Source organism: Anabrus simplex, chromosome 1, assembly GCF_040414725.1.
Source record: "Anabrus simplex isolate iqAnaSimp1 chromosome 1, ASM4041472v1, whole genome shotgun sequence".
In the NCBI taxonomy this organism is placed as follows: Eukaryota; Metazoa; Arthropoda; class Insecta; order Orthoptera; family Tettigoniidae; genus Anabrus; species Anabrus simplex.
Window position 1 is genome coordinate 1525553992 of NC_090265.1, and position 16962 is coordinate 1525570953.

The window sequence follows — 16962 nt, forward strand, 5'->3', positions numbered from 1 at the left end:
TGCACCTCCTCCCCTTCACGCTCCAATTGGTTCGCTACCGCAGCCTACAAGCGCGGGGAGAAGGGAAACGTGCGGTGGCGAACCAATTGGAGCGGGGAGGGGAGGAGGTGCAGAGGCGTGTCTCCAAGTACGCAGTGTGCCAGCTTAGTATTGGCCAGCAGATATTCATCGCTGATCGCGCGGAATTTGAAATCTCGCAACTTTTAGGCGCCGTAGTTAACGGCCTAATGAATGTTGGCACCCAAAATTGATGCCAACATCGTTTTTGCGTGTACCTCAATGTGTTTTCCAAGTTTCATCGCGATCGGCGACTAACCCATTGCCGATGTTTCTTTGTTAGTGTTGTCAATAATAACCAACAATGGTAAGGTACAATACACTTTTTCCTACATTTTGTTTGAAGTCATACACTGGATCTTCCACTGCTTTGGATGTTGCAACCAGAGTAGCCGGAATGGGACACCATTCTAAACACATGACCAAATCTACGCAGTCACCACTTTAGTATTTCTTCGTCAATTGTCGGTTGTTTACAGCAACACATACTCTAGGCGTTATTTCAGATGCAGTCACGTATATTTCAGCACTGGCACCGTATTTGAAGGTTTATTCATGTCACCTGAAGTAATGTCCAGTTATTTTCTACATATAGAAGAACTGACTGTACATGTGCCGATAATGCGTATCTTCGTTCTCAGTGATAAATTCCTTTTTTTCACATACTCCAATCCAGTGATCAAACGCATGCAGTGGCATGACCAAATCTGCTATGTATTTGTACCATCGCCGCCGCTTTCTTTCATCGTACCAGTGAGCCAAGATATTTATAGTCAGGGATTTGTTCTATTACGACTCCGTTAAGCTAGATGGCGGCCAGTAAGCCGTCTGTGGTTAAATTTTCTGTTTTCTCAGCTGTATTGCTTAGACCAGGGCCTCTCAAACGCCCAAAATCTCACGCGTGCAGAGCGAGGCGCAAGAGCTCCGTGCACTGTGCATCGGTGCCGCTCGGTGCCGCTCGGTATGGCTCGGATCAACGCTTCGTCTCTGGGCTACTCGGCTATGCTCGGCTCTACTCGGCTATACTCGGCTCAACTCAGCCCGGATTTGGAGCGCTACGGCGCAAGTGGGGCAGAGGGAGACAGGCGGAGCGAGCGAGACAGGCGTGAGGAAAGAGAGAGTTAGCGCTATTGCTCCAAATCGAGGAGTGGGGGTCTGCACTCTGATCAACCAAGCCAAGTCGTCTTTTGCACCGTGCACAGTGCATGCACCACGCGCTTGCACCCTGAGAGGCCCTGGCTTAGACTATACGAGCGGGTGGTACTCGTAATGTTATGGAGGATGTCAGTTGCTTCAGACTCATCATTTGTGAGTACGGTACTGTTACCTGCCAACCTCGGTTATCAAAAGACTTTCGTCATATTCATAAAGATGAATATAAAAGAAGAAGACTCTAATGAATGATCATATCTACTACTGAAAAGGAAGAAGTATGAATAGTAAACGTGAACAATTCCGTGCATAGGTGTCCCGATTTTTTTTTTGTTTTTTTTTTGCTAGGGGCTTTACGTCGCACCGACACAGATAGGTCTTATGGCGACGATGGGATAGGAAAGGCCTAGGAGTTGGAAGGAAGCGGCCGTGGCCTTAATTAAGGTACAGCCCCAGCATTTGCCTGGTGTGAAAATGGGAAACCACGGAAAACCATCTTCAGGGCTGCCGATAGTGGGATTCGAACCTACTATCTCCCGGATGCAAGCCTCACAGCCGCGCGCCTCTACGCGCACGCCGATTTTTTTTAATGTGTTAAGGTAAATAATTGTGTGATAGTTAACGACTGGAACCTGAAAGCTGTGTACTACCCAAGAAGCTACTATCCAGCACGTCACTCGAGGAATTTAACAAAGATATATTTGTGTTACTGCCTCCTTCGTGCCCAGAGTTGGAACTGTCACCTCAACAGCACTATCTACATATGAATAGGAAATGCAATTACTGCTAAGTCTCGCTGTTAAAAGTGACGGATCCGACATAATACATTACACTGGTTACAAATGAATGTACTTCGAGATTCATACAGTGATAAGGTAAATAAATTGCATGTTGATGAGGTGGTGATAAGATCCGACGCGTGAGAGCATGCAAGGTAAACAGTATCACGACAAAGACCAGTGGCTTCAACAGGCTCATAGGATTCTTATGGTTTATTGTCCTACTGCGTTACCAAAGATATTGAGTAGAAACCACTCTTAACTCCTGAAAAAAAAACTGAATTAGTTTAATATTGGACAATAATTTACATTCATTCCAAACAATATCTTTGTGGTCTGATGTCCCCACCTTGTGCACTCATAAATAAAAAAAGGTGGTTAAGTGAATTCAAATAAATATGATGGTATAACATGTGAAATTCGGTTTCAGTGCAGGAAAGGTTCGCTAGGAAAATGCACCTACAAATATTTCTTTAATCTCAATGTTTGAATTTTTTTTGTGTTCATATTATACTACAGCTATTGCTCAGTTTGTTGAAGGAGGTTTTAAAATTTTGAATTCTTCCTACACGAAATACAGGCTACCATAGGGGCAGTACCGTTGCACGAGAACTATACTATAGTCAATAGACGATGATTGCCTATAATCACCGCCATTATCACCACCATACACCACCACCACATTCAGTATATTTCAAGTAGTTTTATGGCGGTATTTCAGAATTCTGAAAGAGTTACTTAGTACAGTTGATACAGTGTCTACGGTCAAAGCAAATGGTCCCTTGAGCACTGATGTTGAGGCCAGTGATGATTATAGACTCAAGATCGTTTTGTTTTATTGGTAAGGTACTGTAGTTTTATAGACTTGCCTTTTTCAAGGTAAGATTACACAGGCTGGTTGGTGTTCATGTCACTCGAACCGAATATTTACCTTTAGCTCCCGTCAGACGAAAGACTATGCCCCTTCTCATAATTTGTGTAACCTTTGAATCCTAGACCGTCGATAAATATTTCAGAACAGAATGTTGTTTAATATATGTACCAGGTCCCATAGAAATCGAGTGTAAACTGTTCTTGAAATAGCCTCTCAAGTAAGTACCTAGACTGATAAGATCATGCGTCCAGTCTCATTGGCTCATTGCCATGTATTAGGGAAAGGCTAGAAAGTAGCGCCCTTCGGAGCTGCCAGGATCATTGTCCACGAATTGACGGCTACTTGGAGCCACCGACATTGCCAGTGCACTATGGGAGACTTTGTCTCATTACCAAAAACTGATGCCTGCCTGGCCATCAGATGATATAGATGTTGATTCCCACTGCCTACCCAATGGCCTCCACGGTATGCACTAGCCATGCGTGTTGGTAGGTGTGCTAGGTACCAACTGATGAGCCCAACCTAGCACACGGGGGCAAAACGCTGGCAAACAGGAATGAGTTAGCTGGAAAATTTATCATGTCCAATAATGGACCATTTATACTGGTATTGTAAATTTACCAGTTCGGGACAAATATTTCAGGTTCCCTATGAAAATCAACATCTGTATCACCTTACAAGAAAAATACAACGAAACTCTCACAACCACGCATTTAGTACTTTGTGAAGAAAATTACCTGTTTGAAGCTTCGCTGTAGGTGGTTGCCAACGCATTGAACGCACTCCATTCCGGCCTATGCCGACTTGGTCTTAATGGCAGATTGTGCAGAAAGCCTGCAGTCTAATTAATGTATTGGAACCTGAAAATAGGTGCAATGAGCATGGTATGAAAATTAGCCCCTATAAGACTAAACTGATGTCAGTTGGTAAGAAATCCAAGAAAACTTTATATCAGGTTGGGCATACAAAGCTGGAAGAGGTAGACAATTTCAAGTATTTAGAAAGTGTGTTCTGTAAGGATTTTAGTATAGTACTGCGAGATGAATTGGGTGCAGTAAAGGTACTCCAGTGAGCTCGCAGTTGCTATCAACAGTATTCTGTAAGATGGAAGTCAGCTCCCGGACGAAACTACCTTTACATCGGTCTGTTTTCAGACCAACTTTGCTTTACGGGAGTGAAAGCTGGGTGAACTCAGGATACCTTATTCATAAGCTAGAAGTAACAGACATGAAAATAGGGAGAATGTTTGTTGGTACAAACAGGTCGTGACAATTGCACGAGGGTACTCGGGATGAAGAAATAAAGGGTAAGTTAGGAATTAACCCGATGGATGAAGCAGTACGCATAAACCGGCTTCGGTGGTGGAGACATGTGATACGGATGGAGGAGGATAGATTAGCTAGTGGAATAATGGGCTCTGTTATGGAAGGTAAGAGAAGTAGAGGTAGACCAAGACGATGATGGTTAGATTCATTTTCTAACGATTTAAGGATAAGAGATATAGAACTAAACAAGTTCACAGAACTGGTTACAGACAGAGGATTGTGGCGGCGATTAGTAAATTGTAATGAAGTTGTGGATAGTAAAAAGTATGAAAAACAATGTATTTTAAATAAATTAAAAATTGAAATTAAAACACATTTTTCCTCATGCTATATTTCATATATGTGTGACTCCAGGAAATTGGAAAAACCAGGAATAATAATAATTGTGCTTGATAATATGAAATGTTTTACGCTATGAAGTTCATTTTCACATGTGCATATTTGGTTAAGCCAACGGCCGTAGCCGTGTTGAAACACCGGATCCCGTGAGATCTCCGAAGTTAAGCAACATTGGGCGTGGTCAGGAGTTGGATGGGTTGCCACGCGCTGTTAGTGGGGGGTAAGGGAACGGAGGAGCGGAAAGGAACTGGCCACCCTACCGCACGTAAACTCCGGCTCAGGAACACCTCTGCGGAGGTTCGGACCTGCCTCCGGGCAGAATAACCCTTACCTACCATATTTGGTAATGTTAAATAAATTTGATCCTCATCTCAAGTCTTGTCTTTCATGTACAGCCAGATGAGCATGGATCGCAAATGGATATAGCTCTTGTTACTTCTTTCACTTCAGTGTTTGTTGAGGTTCTTCTAATCCAAGTGTGGGGGAGACTCTTCTGTTGTTTATGCGAGAAAGGTAAGTTTTTACATTCGAAGATGAAGATAAAAGACTGGCAAGTTCCTCGCCCACAAATTTTCGTGACATATTTGGCCATATGGCTTATTAATGCCAGGAGTGTTTGAAGACCAGTTCGGCTCGTATGTTCTGTAGGTGATTTTTCCCGGTACACCCTATGGGGTTGAACTACACGTACCGCTGTGTGTGTAGGTGTAAATTTACGAGCTGGGAATGTGAAGTAAGTGGACATGGCTTTGTGAAAGGTACCTTTACGAAATTTTTCTTGAGTTTTAAATCACCAGGAAAAACTATTTCGAGGATGGCCACCTGTCTCCCAAGTACAGAGATAGCAGCCGTAACTGGCCGTGCCACAACACTCTGAGCTAACCCGTTCGGCATTTGCACAATGTGTCAGACCGACATTTGACGTCCTGTCAGTTGGCAACTGTACTTAGAAGAACGAATTAAAATTCACTATCAGCTGTCTCTGACGGGATTAGAATCACGAAACTTAGTCGTCGTATAAATTTCGCTAATCGAACCATTGTTATAGTTATGACGAGTAGGGAATTAAATAATGTTTCAGGTATCATTCAAACAAATTTCGAACCTGATGTGAATAGCATCGACTGTATTTTTAAACAAATACCTCTTCAGTTGATGGAGAAACAAGCTTACTCCACCTCTTCCTTGCACTTCCCCCAAGACATTGCTCGAGAACTTGACAGATCTTTTCTCCGTTCGTTGGAGAGTGTTTGTCTTTCGGTGACGTCAGCGTCTCGACGCCATTTCGCTGGCGACGGCAGGTGCTTATGACGTGTCCTCTCACACCGAGAGTGCGCACAGTCATCAGCACTTGTCAAATCCAGACCAATAGAAGGGCCTTTACCTCTTTTCGATTAAGTCTCTTCATTACTCAGACGTCCTATATCGCTTATTCTTCAATATGTGAACATTCTGGAACGAAAGGAAATCGTTTTTTATCAGACATAATAATGATAGCAGTACGAACAGTGTAATTCCGTGGAGTATTTGAAATTTATGGCTTATTATCTCATAATACCTCACCTTTCCGTAAAATAATACATATATTTCCCATGAAAGCAACTCAAATATATAATATACCTTCACCGTACACCAATCAATCAATCAATCAATCAATCAATCAATCAATCAATCAATCAATCAATCAATCAATCAATCAATCAATCAATCAATCAATCAATCAATCAATCAATCAATCAATCAATCAATCAATCAATCTTTTTTTCTAATTGCTTTACGTCGCACTGACACAGATAGGTCTTATGGCGACGATGGGACAGGAAGGGGCTAGGAGTGGGAAGGAAGCGGCCGTGGCCTTAATTAAGGTATAGCCCCAGCATTTGCCTGGTGTGAAAATGGGAAACGACGGAAAACCATCTTCAGGGCTGCCGACAGTGGGGTTCGAACCTACTATCTCCCGATTACTGGATACTGGCCGCACTTAAGCGACTGCAGCTATCGAGCTCGGTTAATCAATCAATCAATCAATCAATCAATCAATCAATCAATCAATCAATCAATCAATCAATCAATCAATCAATCAATCAATCATCTGTACGTGGGGCTGTCGCCCATGTGGCAGACTCCCTGTGTATTGTCAACCTAGCCCTTTCTTAAACGTTTCCAAAGAACTTCGACCGAGCTCGATAGCTGCAGTCGCTTAAGTGCGGCCAGTATCCAGTATTCGGGAGATAGGAGATTCGAATCCCACTGTCGGCAGCCCTGAAAGTGTTTTTCCGTGGCTTCCCATTTTCACACCAGGCAAATGCTGGAGCTGTACCTTAATTAAGGCCACGGCCGCTTCCTTCCCACTCCTAGCCCTTTCCCGTCCCATCGTCGCCATAAGACCTATCTGTGTCGGTGCGACGTAAAGCAACTAGCAACAAAAAAAGAGAACTTCGAAATTTATCGAATATTTTCCCTGATAAATTATACGAATCCCTTACTCCTCGTCCTGAAAAAATGAATATTTGCCCGAATTCATCCTGTTAAATTCGAACATATTCTTCATATTATGATCTTTCCTAGTTTTAAAGCTTCGCTGAACCTTATTCGACTATTTATGTCATTCGACACTATCTCTCCCCTGACAGCTCGGAACGTACCATTGAGTCGAGTATCTCGCCTCCTTCCTGTCAAGCCTTCGCAGCTCAAAGTTTGCTACCTTCGTTACAGTACTCCTTTGTCGAAAATCACCCAGAAAATTTCCAGTTCGTGTATAAAGTAGTCCTGGTGTGAGTCCAATACACTGGAACCAAATTCTAATTGGGGTCTTACCAGAGACTTATACGCCCTGTCTTTTACAATCCTCACTAGAAACCCTAAAAACCCTCATAACCATGTGCAGAGATCGTTTTTTTTTTGTTATTTGCTTTACGTCGCACCGACACAGTTAGGTCTTATGGCAACGATGGGACAGGGAAGGGCTAGGAGTGGGAAGGAAGCGGCCGTGGCCTTAATTAAGGTACAGCCCCAGCATTTTCCTGGTGTGAAAATGGGAAACCACGGAAAACGAACTTCAGGGCTGCCGACAGTGGGGTTCGAACCCACGATCTCCCGAATACTGGATACTGGTCGCAATTAAGCGACTGCAGCTATCGAGCTCGGTGTGCAGAGATCTGTAACCTTTTTAACAAGCTCGTTAATACGATAATCCCAATAAGGATATTTTCTTATATTAACACCAAGGTACTTTCTTATATATTACCTAAGCCAAACAGCCTGAAAGGCAAAATGGACAAGGAACTTCCAAGAAGAATGCGACTTGCCTGGGGCAAATTCTGGGTGCTAAAATTCATTCTCCTGGACAAATATATTAACATTTAGAAAAGGTTCGAAATTTTGGAAAACTGCGTCATTTCTATTCTTCTGTGCGGCAGCCAGACTTGGAATCTCACAAATGGACAGATCTAGATGATACAAGTGTGTCAACGGAAAATGGAGAGAACTTTTGAAATTTATCTCACTGACAACGTGCGGAATGAAGAGCTATGAAGAACAAGTTGTATGGAGGATGATACATCAAAACGAGGTCGCTTAAATGGACTTGGGGAGGATGCATCGAGATATGTGGGCTTACATCACAACAATATGGCATCCCAGGGTAGGAAAAAGAAACCGAGGACGTCCACTACACTGATGATCGCAATAATTTGGAGAAGTGGCTGGTCAAGGACAGCAAGAGACAAAGTGAAGTCGAAAGAATCATTGTTACTTTTAACGCAATTGGAATAGGTACGAGTGATAATTTGGGAACATAAAATAAGTAGTCAGAACTTTCATAGGATTGAGATTATTGGAATAAGGACACATGATAATTAGTGATTATTAATATGTGTTAATTTCTTGGAATCTAATAAAATAGGAGAAACAAACTCACATGACTAGCTCACCTTCAGCTGAGCTACCCGTACCGGTTGGTAGGAAGCCCTTGACCAACAGGGATCCCCATGGGGAACTATCAGCACATCAATGCAATAATTAAAAATGAGAGGACTTTTCTTCTTCGTGAAACTTACACTCATCCCGTTTATCATTGTACCATAGTCCGCTGTCCATCTCACAACATGGTCTAGGTCCCCCTGAAATCGCTCACAATCCTTCAACTCATTTATTACTCTATACAGTATCTCATGATCCGCTAATAGCCTTATCTGCGATTCCAGTACTTTACTCATATTACACAAACACACACACACACACACACACACACACACACACACACACACACACACACACACACACACACACACACACATATATATATATATATATATATATATATATATATATGAAAACAAAGATCCAATAATACTTCCTGTCGTGTTGGATCCCCCGCCTGAATCATTACAATGTCAGATAACACTTCACCTGCTCTAATTCTCTGAGTTCTATTTTCTAGACATTTAGCCGCTTTCAGAAGTAAGTGGAAGCATTGCCAGGACACAGCTAAGGGCTCCGTGGTCGCCAACCTACGCTCTCAAGTTAAGATCCCCTGGAGCTCCGTTTAGGCACCTCCTACGACAGGCAAGAAATGCCATGGATGTTCTTAATAGCTTTATTAACAAATTCTTCCATGGTTATACTAAGCATTTGGAATTGACACATGGGGATTAGTGACGTGTTTCACATGACTGTTTAATGATATATATTCTTGCTTTTTACAACACACTTCAAATTGTACCTATTTCTCTTTGTCTACTCACTACTTAAATGCTTTAGCTTCGGGCATTCTCGTAACTAGTATTCGTATAATGTTTTCTCGTTAAATTATAGCATTCCAACTTCATATAAACTTCTTCCTTACAAATGCACGTACATCTTTTTATGTGCAACTTTTTCTTTCTACTATAAATTTTAATTATAATACCAGTAGACACCTAGGCCTACTTACTCGTCATGGTCACACGTCATGAAATGTTATTCGTTTTACCACAATTCCTGCATCCCTATTCCATTGTTCTCCTGACTATCATCATTACCATCTGATACCTTTACTCTAAGAGGATGAACGATATCCGTATGTACGTTTGTATGTATTGTACCCGTAATTAGACTCTTGGTATCTCAGTGGATATGGGCACAGCAAACGGGACGTAGGAGCATAGAGAATGTTAAATGAACATAAGAAATAACATTTGAAATGACTATTTATTCAGGATAGATAACCTTGTCCATACATACATACATACATACATTATCATTATAGACTGTTATGCCTTTCAGCGTTCAGTCTGCAAGCCTCTGACAATTTACTAAACGTCGCCACAATCCTCGATTTGCAACTAGTGTTGTGGCCTCATTTAGTTCTATACCTCTTATCTTTAAATCGTTAGAAACCGAGTCTAACAATCGTCGTCTTGGTCTCCCTCTACTTCTCTTACCCTCCATAACAGAGTCCATTGTTCTCCTAGGTAACCTATCCTCCTCCATTCGCCTCACATGACCCCACCACCGAAGCCGGTTTATGCGTACAGCTTCATCCATCGAGTTCATTCCTAAATTAGCCTTTATCTCCTCATTCCGAGTATCCTCCTGCCATTGTTCCCACCTGTTTGTACCAGCAATCATTCTTGCTACTTTCATGTCTGTTACTTCTAACTTATGAATAAGATATCCTGAGTCCACCCAGCTTTCGCTCCCGTAAAGGAAAGTTGGTCTGAAAACAGACCGATGTAAAGATTGTTTCGTCTGGGAGCTGACTTCCTTCTTACAGAATACTGCTGACCGCAACTGCGAGCTCACTGCATTAGCTTTACTACACCTTGATTCAATCTCACTTACTATATTACCATCCTGGGAGAATAAACAACCTAAATACTTGAAATTATCGACCTGTTCTAGCTTTGTGTCACCAATCTGACATTCGATTCTGTTGTCCATATTCAAGGTTAATAGAATGGTAATGGAAGTGATCATTATTAACTTTATCTTTGAAACTCAAAGTCACCTATGTTTCACAGAAAATATATCTCGTGTTTTGCATTACTAGTTGAATATTAATACTATCACTTTTGTCGAAAATAAGTTCAAACCATGTAATGTCCGTGCTGGTCTCAAAGTTTGACATATATTTATGGATTAAAATATCCACTCTTCAGCTATAGTCATTTATGCTTATTCTGGCTCAACTGAAAGATTTCTGATCTCTAAACTCTACACACATTTAAGGATTCGAATACATAGTCTCGACCTGTAATCGTTTATGATCCTTCAAGTTTCAGTTTAGTTGCACATTGTTCATTTGAGAAGAAAAATAAAAATAAAATAAGAATAAGAATAAGAAAATAAGTCCATAACAGCCATTGCTCTTTCGAATATCCAAATGGATCCTATTCCTGTAACACTACTACTAGGCATGAGGAGATTTAATCTATAATCAACTACACTAACCATAAGCATATTACTTCTACAAAGTAAACCATAAAGAGAACAATACCGAGCTTGATAGCTGCAGTCGCTTAAGTGCGGCCAGTATCCAGTATTCGGGAGATAGTGGGTTCGAACCCCACTGTCGGCAGCCCTGAAGATGGTTTTCCGTGGTTTCCCATTTTCACACCAGGCAAATGCTGGGGCTGTACGTATACCTTAACTAAGGCCACGGACGCTTCCTTCCCATTCCTAGGCCTTTCCTGTCCCGTCGTCGCCATAAGACATATCTGTGTCGGAGCGACGTAAAACAAATAGCAAACAAAAAAAAAAAGAACAATAATGAGGACCGCTTTAGCAATCAAAGAAATATGAATAAGTCTCCTCAACAGTAGCCTTAGGGAATATTCCTCTAATAATAATAATAATAATAATAATAATAATAATAATAATAATAATAATAATAATAATAATAATAATAATAATAACAACAATAATAACCTACAAAATTCTCTCGAAAGCTCTTCAGATCAGGGCAGAAGAACAGCTAGATCCAGAGCTGGATGATTACCAAGGAGGTTTCAGGAAAGGACGGTCATGTGTGGAGCAGATTATGAATCTGAAATCTGTCCTTTCATATCTTAAACTAAGGAGCAAGCCTTTTGTTCATCGACTTTAAGAAGGCCTATGATTCAATTGATAGAACTACCCTACTTCAGATCTTAAAGGAATTTGGCTTGGACGGTAAAACAAGAGTGATCATCCAACAGACTCTCACCAACACCATCTCAAAAGTGAAGTTTAGAGGAGAGATTTCAGAGGCCTTTGAAATACGGACAGGAGTTAGGCAAGGAGATGGTCTCTCACCTCTGTTGTTCAACTGCGTTCTTGAGAAAGTGATCCGTAAATGGCGCAGAGAAATGAGTTATGAAGGAGTCGAAAGCGGAGTCAGACTAGGCCACAAGAACAAGAACCTTTCAATTGACTGTCTAGCATTTGCAGATGATCTCGCAGTTTTCGCTGACTCCTTGGATGTGGCCACGAAGCAGATCAACCAGCTTCAAACACAAGCTGCAAAGGCGGGCCTCCAAATCTCCTTTAAGAAAACTAAATTCATTATAAACATCAAACTGGCGCCAAGTGAGCTAGAAGGGACTCACGGAAAAGTCAAGCGAGTTGAAAAATTCAAGTATCTTGGTGAATGGATAGAACGTAACTTGTCCGTAAAAGAAGCCTTTTCTTCACGCATGAATAAAATGGAAATGGCTTACCATCTGACTAAAAATGTCTATAATAAAAGATCTATATGTCTGAATGCAAAAATCAAACACCATTGCACTGTTATCTGGCCAGAGGCTCTATATGCTGCAGAATCTCTCTCCATGAACAAAAAAGGCATGATGGAGAAATTGGAGGCCCAGGAAAGAAAGATTTTGAGAAAAATGTTAGGTCCAGTCAAAGACAACGGCGAGTTTAGGAGACGGCACAACCAGGAGTTGTACTCGTATGTGGAGAAAATAACTGATGAGATGCGAAAAAGGAGGATTACTTTTTATGGACACATGGCACGAATGAATTCAACACGGTTAACCAACCGCATTTTCACTTTCCTCCAAGAGAAAAAGGCAAAGGGGGCATGGTTCAGTGAGGTACAGAAAGATCTGCAGGAGATTGGGATCTCATTTGAAGATATCCAGGAGCGTGTCCCACTTTAGAAAAAACTCCAAGAACATCAGAGTTTCCTACCAAAGCCGAAGATGAAAACTGGAAAGGCATGGACGGAAGAACGAAAGGAGCAACACCGTATACGAATGAAGGAATACTGGACCAACATTAAAGCTCAAGGGAAACAGTTGAAATGACGTGGTCCTTAGTTGGCCGAAACGAAACAAGAATAATAATAATAATAATAATAATAATAATAATAATAATAATAATAATAATAATAATAATAATAATAATAATAATAATAATAATCTTTTTTCTTTCGCTAGGTACCGCTTTTTCCCACACGTGTGGGGTCGTGGGTGCGAACTGCTTCGCACATGTGGATTTGGCCCTGTTTTACGGCCAGATGCCCTTACTGACACCAAACGTATATGGAGGGATATAATCACTATTGCGTGTTTCTGTGGTGGTTGGTAGTGTGGTATGTTGTCTGAATATGATGAGAAGAGTGTTGGGACGGACATATACACATATACACCCAGACCCCGAGCAAGAAGAAATAATCAGAAGCGATTAAAATCCCCGACCCGGGCGGGAATCGAACACGGGACCCTCTGAACCGAAGGCCAATACGCTGACCATTCAGCCAACGAGTCAGACAATAATAATAATAATAATAATAATAATAATAATAATAATAATAATAATAATAATAATAATAATAACAATTTTTCTGAGGTTTACGTGGTTTACAGGGGTATAAGAAGCGCCTGGGGTGAATGGGCGGAGAAGGAATTAACTAGAGCAGAATATAACACAACAAATTTTGAATTTTTTCTTTCCTTTTTTAATTCAAAATTTGATAAATAGAAGATCTGAATAAACAATAACAATCTTATAATGAGCTCGTTAGCTCTAACAACATAATGGACTTAGAAGTCCGAATATCAGGTACAAAATTTGAGAGAATTACAAATTATAAATTGCACAGAAAAGAGCTGAAATGCTCACGGCAGGTACAATATTTAGCACGATTTGCTCCTATCTTTCACAAAACAGGGCGGGGGCAGAGTGTCTGCGCTCCAACTATATCATCGTCGAGCCTTACAGAGGCATCAGTTTCTAACTGCGCACTTCCAAACTATCGGTTGTTCTAATTTAAGTATTTACACAACGTAGTCCCGAGATGGGCTTGTCTATTGCTCAACAGTTTACGACTTTCTGTCCCTCAAGGGACTTCACACGAGACTCAATTCTACACACCACAATAGATTTAAAGGGGCATTTTTGCCCGTACTAAATGGCCTTAATGACAAAAGAAAAGGTTGGCTGTAACCGGCTATAAACAAAATGCAAGGAGGCAAAAACCTGCACTCCTTCTAGAAATAATAATAATAATAATAATAATAATAATAATAATAATAATAATAATAATAATAATAATAATAATAATAATAATGTTATTTGCTTTACGTACCACTAACTACCCTTTTACTGTTTTTGGAGACGCCGAGGTGCCGGAATTTAGTCCCGCAGGAGTTCTTTTACGTGCCAGTAAATCTACCGACACCAGGCTGACGTATTTGAGCACCTTCAAATACCACCGGACTGAGCCAGGATCGAACCAGCCAAGTTGGGGTAAGAAGGCCAGCGCCTCAACCGTCTGAGCCACTCAGCCCGGCTATTAAAACCCTAAGCCTATTCTACACCGGGGTGACTGATAACGAGAAACGTTAAACACCAAAGGAGTGTTAAGAATTTTTAGCGATTTAGAAACTTTAGTCACCCCATTTCAATCCTTTCGATGAAATGAAATGTCGTAAGGCTTTTAGTGCCGGGATATCCCAGGACAGGATCGGCTCGCCAGGTGCAGGTCTTTCTATTTGCCTCCCGTAGGCGACCTGCGCGTCGTGATAAGGATGAAATGATGGTGAAGACAACACATACACCCAGCCCCCGTGCCATTGGAATTAACCTATTAAGGTTAAAATCCCCGACCCGGCCGGGAATCGAACCCGGGACCCTCTGAACCGAAGGCCAGTACGCTGTCCGTTAAGCTAACAAGTCGGACTCACTGAAACTGAAGAAAATATATGAAAATATATTTCACAATATGAATACCCTCCACACGCAGAATTTTGTTAACAGGTAATACTCCCCTATTAATTAACTGAATGTAACTCACTCATCTTCAATTTAATTCCATCCTGACGTGGACTTATGCCCGGTTTCTGGAATGGTGAGATATCTTTCCGATAGCTATTGCTTTGTTACAGTTGTCGACTCGATAGATCTTCGCTGCGTTGCACATCGGGATAAGAGCTAACTTATCGAATTGTCAACTATTGGACCATTGATCAAGTTCCATAAATACACACTAGATGCCACCCCTCGCACTGCTTTGTTTTTGTGCATTAGATTTGTTCCCTAGATTGCCAGGCGCATGCGCACAAGTAATGGATCGTATTTGAGCTTTCTGTGCAGCTCCTACTATCCCCTCTTTGCCACGCAGCGAGAAATTGGTATTCGACTAGGTCTTCCAGACGTTGGTGACAGTTTCGTAGTGTTTAAGGACTGTCAGAAGAATCTGACATAGTTTGAGGATATCTAATGAAATATGCACACCAATAGCACGTGTCACGCGCGATCCTGTTTGCACTGAGCCTTATATGTATACCGTACCGGTATCTTTTCCCTGTTATTCCAAAATATGAACATTGTTTGACCACAGTGTAACGATATATATCGGGTAATTAACATAATTATATAACATGTTAGTTCCTTGTAATGTAATATCGTTAATTAAAAACAATCCCACGATAAAAGTACCCGTATATGCTCACTGTCAATGCAAGTAGGCCTGCAGTAGGCCTACTAGGATAAATGTGTAATTATCTGTTATACTCAGTTACTGGTACCAGTGCTTTTATGGACACGAATGCAGTCACAGATACAAATATGAGTCTTAAAGGGTATCGTAATTAATACTCGATCAACAGGGTACAATGGAAAATTATTCGTTACTGGACGCAAATTGTCGCCTGTAACCTCTACCAAACCTATGCCAGTATATTTGTTCAGTCTCAATCTGCCTTTGAATTCATTTCACGATACTTCATTAGAACATCAGACCGACGATGATATAATCGTGGTCGTTCTGCAATGTTGACCATTTCTACAATATCTTCGTCGAAAGAAGATGAGATAGCCATAGAAAATTTTAACAAACACAATGTTAGTTGCTGTTACCGAAGTACTGCGCACGCGTCACCAGGTTAACAAATAGATATCTTCTGGTCAGGACCCTCTAAGTTAGCAAGCGATTTATCGAACCGATAGATGTATCTTACGTTCGTGCAACGCCAAAACACAAGTTAAGCATTCGATACCCCTATTGGTTCGATATTTCACGTTCCAGAAACCGGGCATTAATCTGTCAAGTCGTTCATACTTCTTCTGGTCGTCGACACATTATATCTCCCCGCTCATTCGTATTCTAAATTTGACATTTCTGCTTCTTCATAATTCCATTTCCATTCATTTCTTACAAAATTTTTGATTGAAAACTTCATGAAAATGGTCTTTAATTCGATTAACTTGGATTTGCCACAGACTGTACTGGTAACACCACCTTCCTTCTTGCTACTCAATAAATTTCATTTTTCCATTCTCCAACTGTTAACCATATCTCTGGACCTAAAGTAAATAAATTAAATGAGAAAATGGCTCAGTATGCATGTACATATGCATGTGCTGGTATCCGAATATACCTCGAGAGACACTGGACGGATTTTTATGCAGTTTCCCCAGGATAAAATTTTATCGGCTTACGCTGCCTAAACCATTAAAGCTATCCACAAACTATATGGACAAGGTTTGTAGTGCATGAAATGTTATATAAAGACGGCCTGGGAGTGACATACCTCTCTTTTAATGTTAAACCACAATTACAATGTTTGTTTTTTAACGATAGAAATCCTGTGCTAGGTTCGAGATGAACCGCCGAATTGGTTTTCCCTGTTGCCTAAAGGATCCCACAGTGAAGGTTTATGTTAAAGCGACAATTTCTCGCCTTAGGCTGCCTAACTGCTAATTAAATGTATACGAATTATATTTCATAGAAAGCCACATATCTATCTAAAAGAAGTCTCTCTCAATAACAGCTTTTAAGATTTTCAAAAGCAAAAACCCTCCGCTAGATATGGGAAGAGCATTCCTAAGACTCAGCTTACCTCTGCCTAAACCTTTAAAGATATTATGAGACTATATGTGTAAGAATCATTGATTTTAAAAGCTGCTTAAACCTTTAAAGATATTCGCAGACGATCCGTGTAAAAATTATCGAGTGTAAAATGTCCTA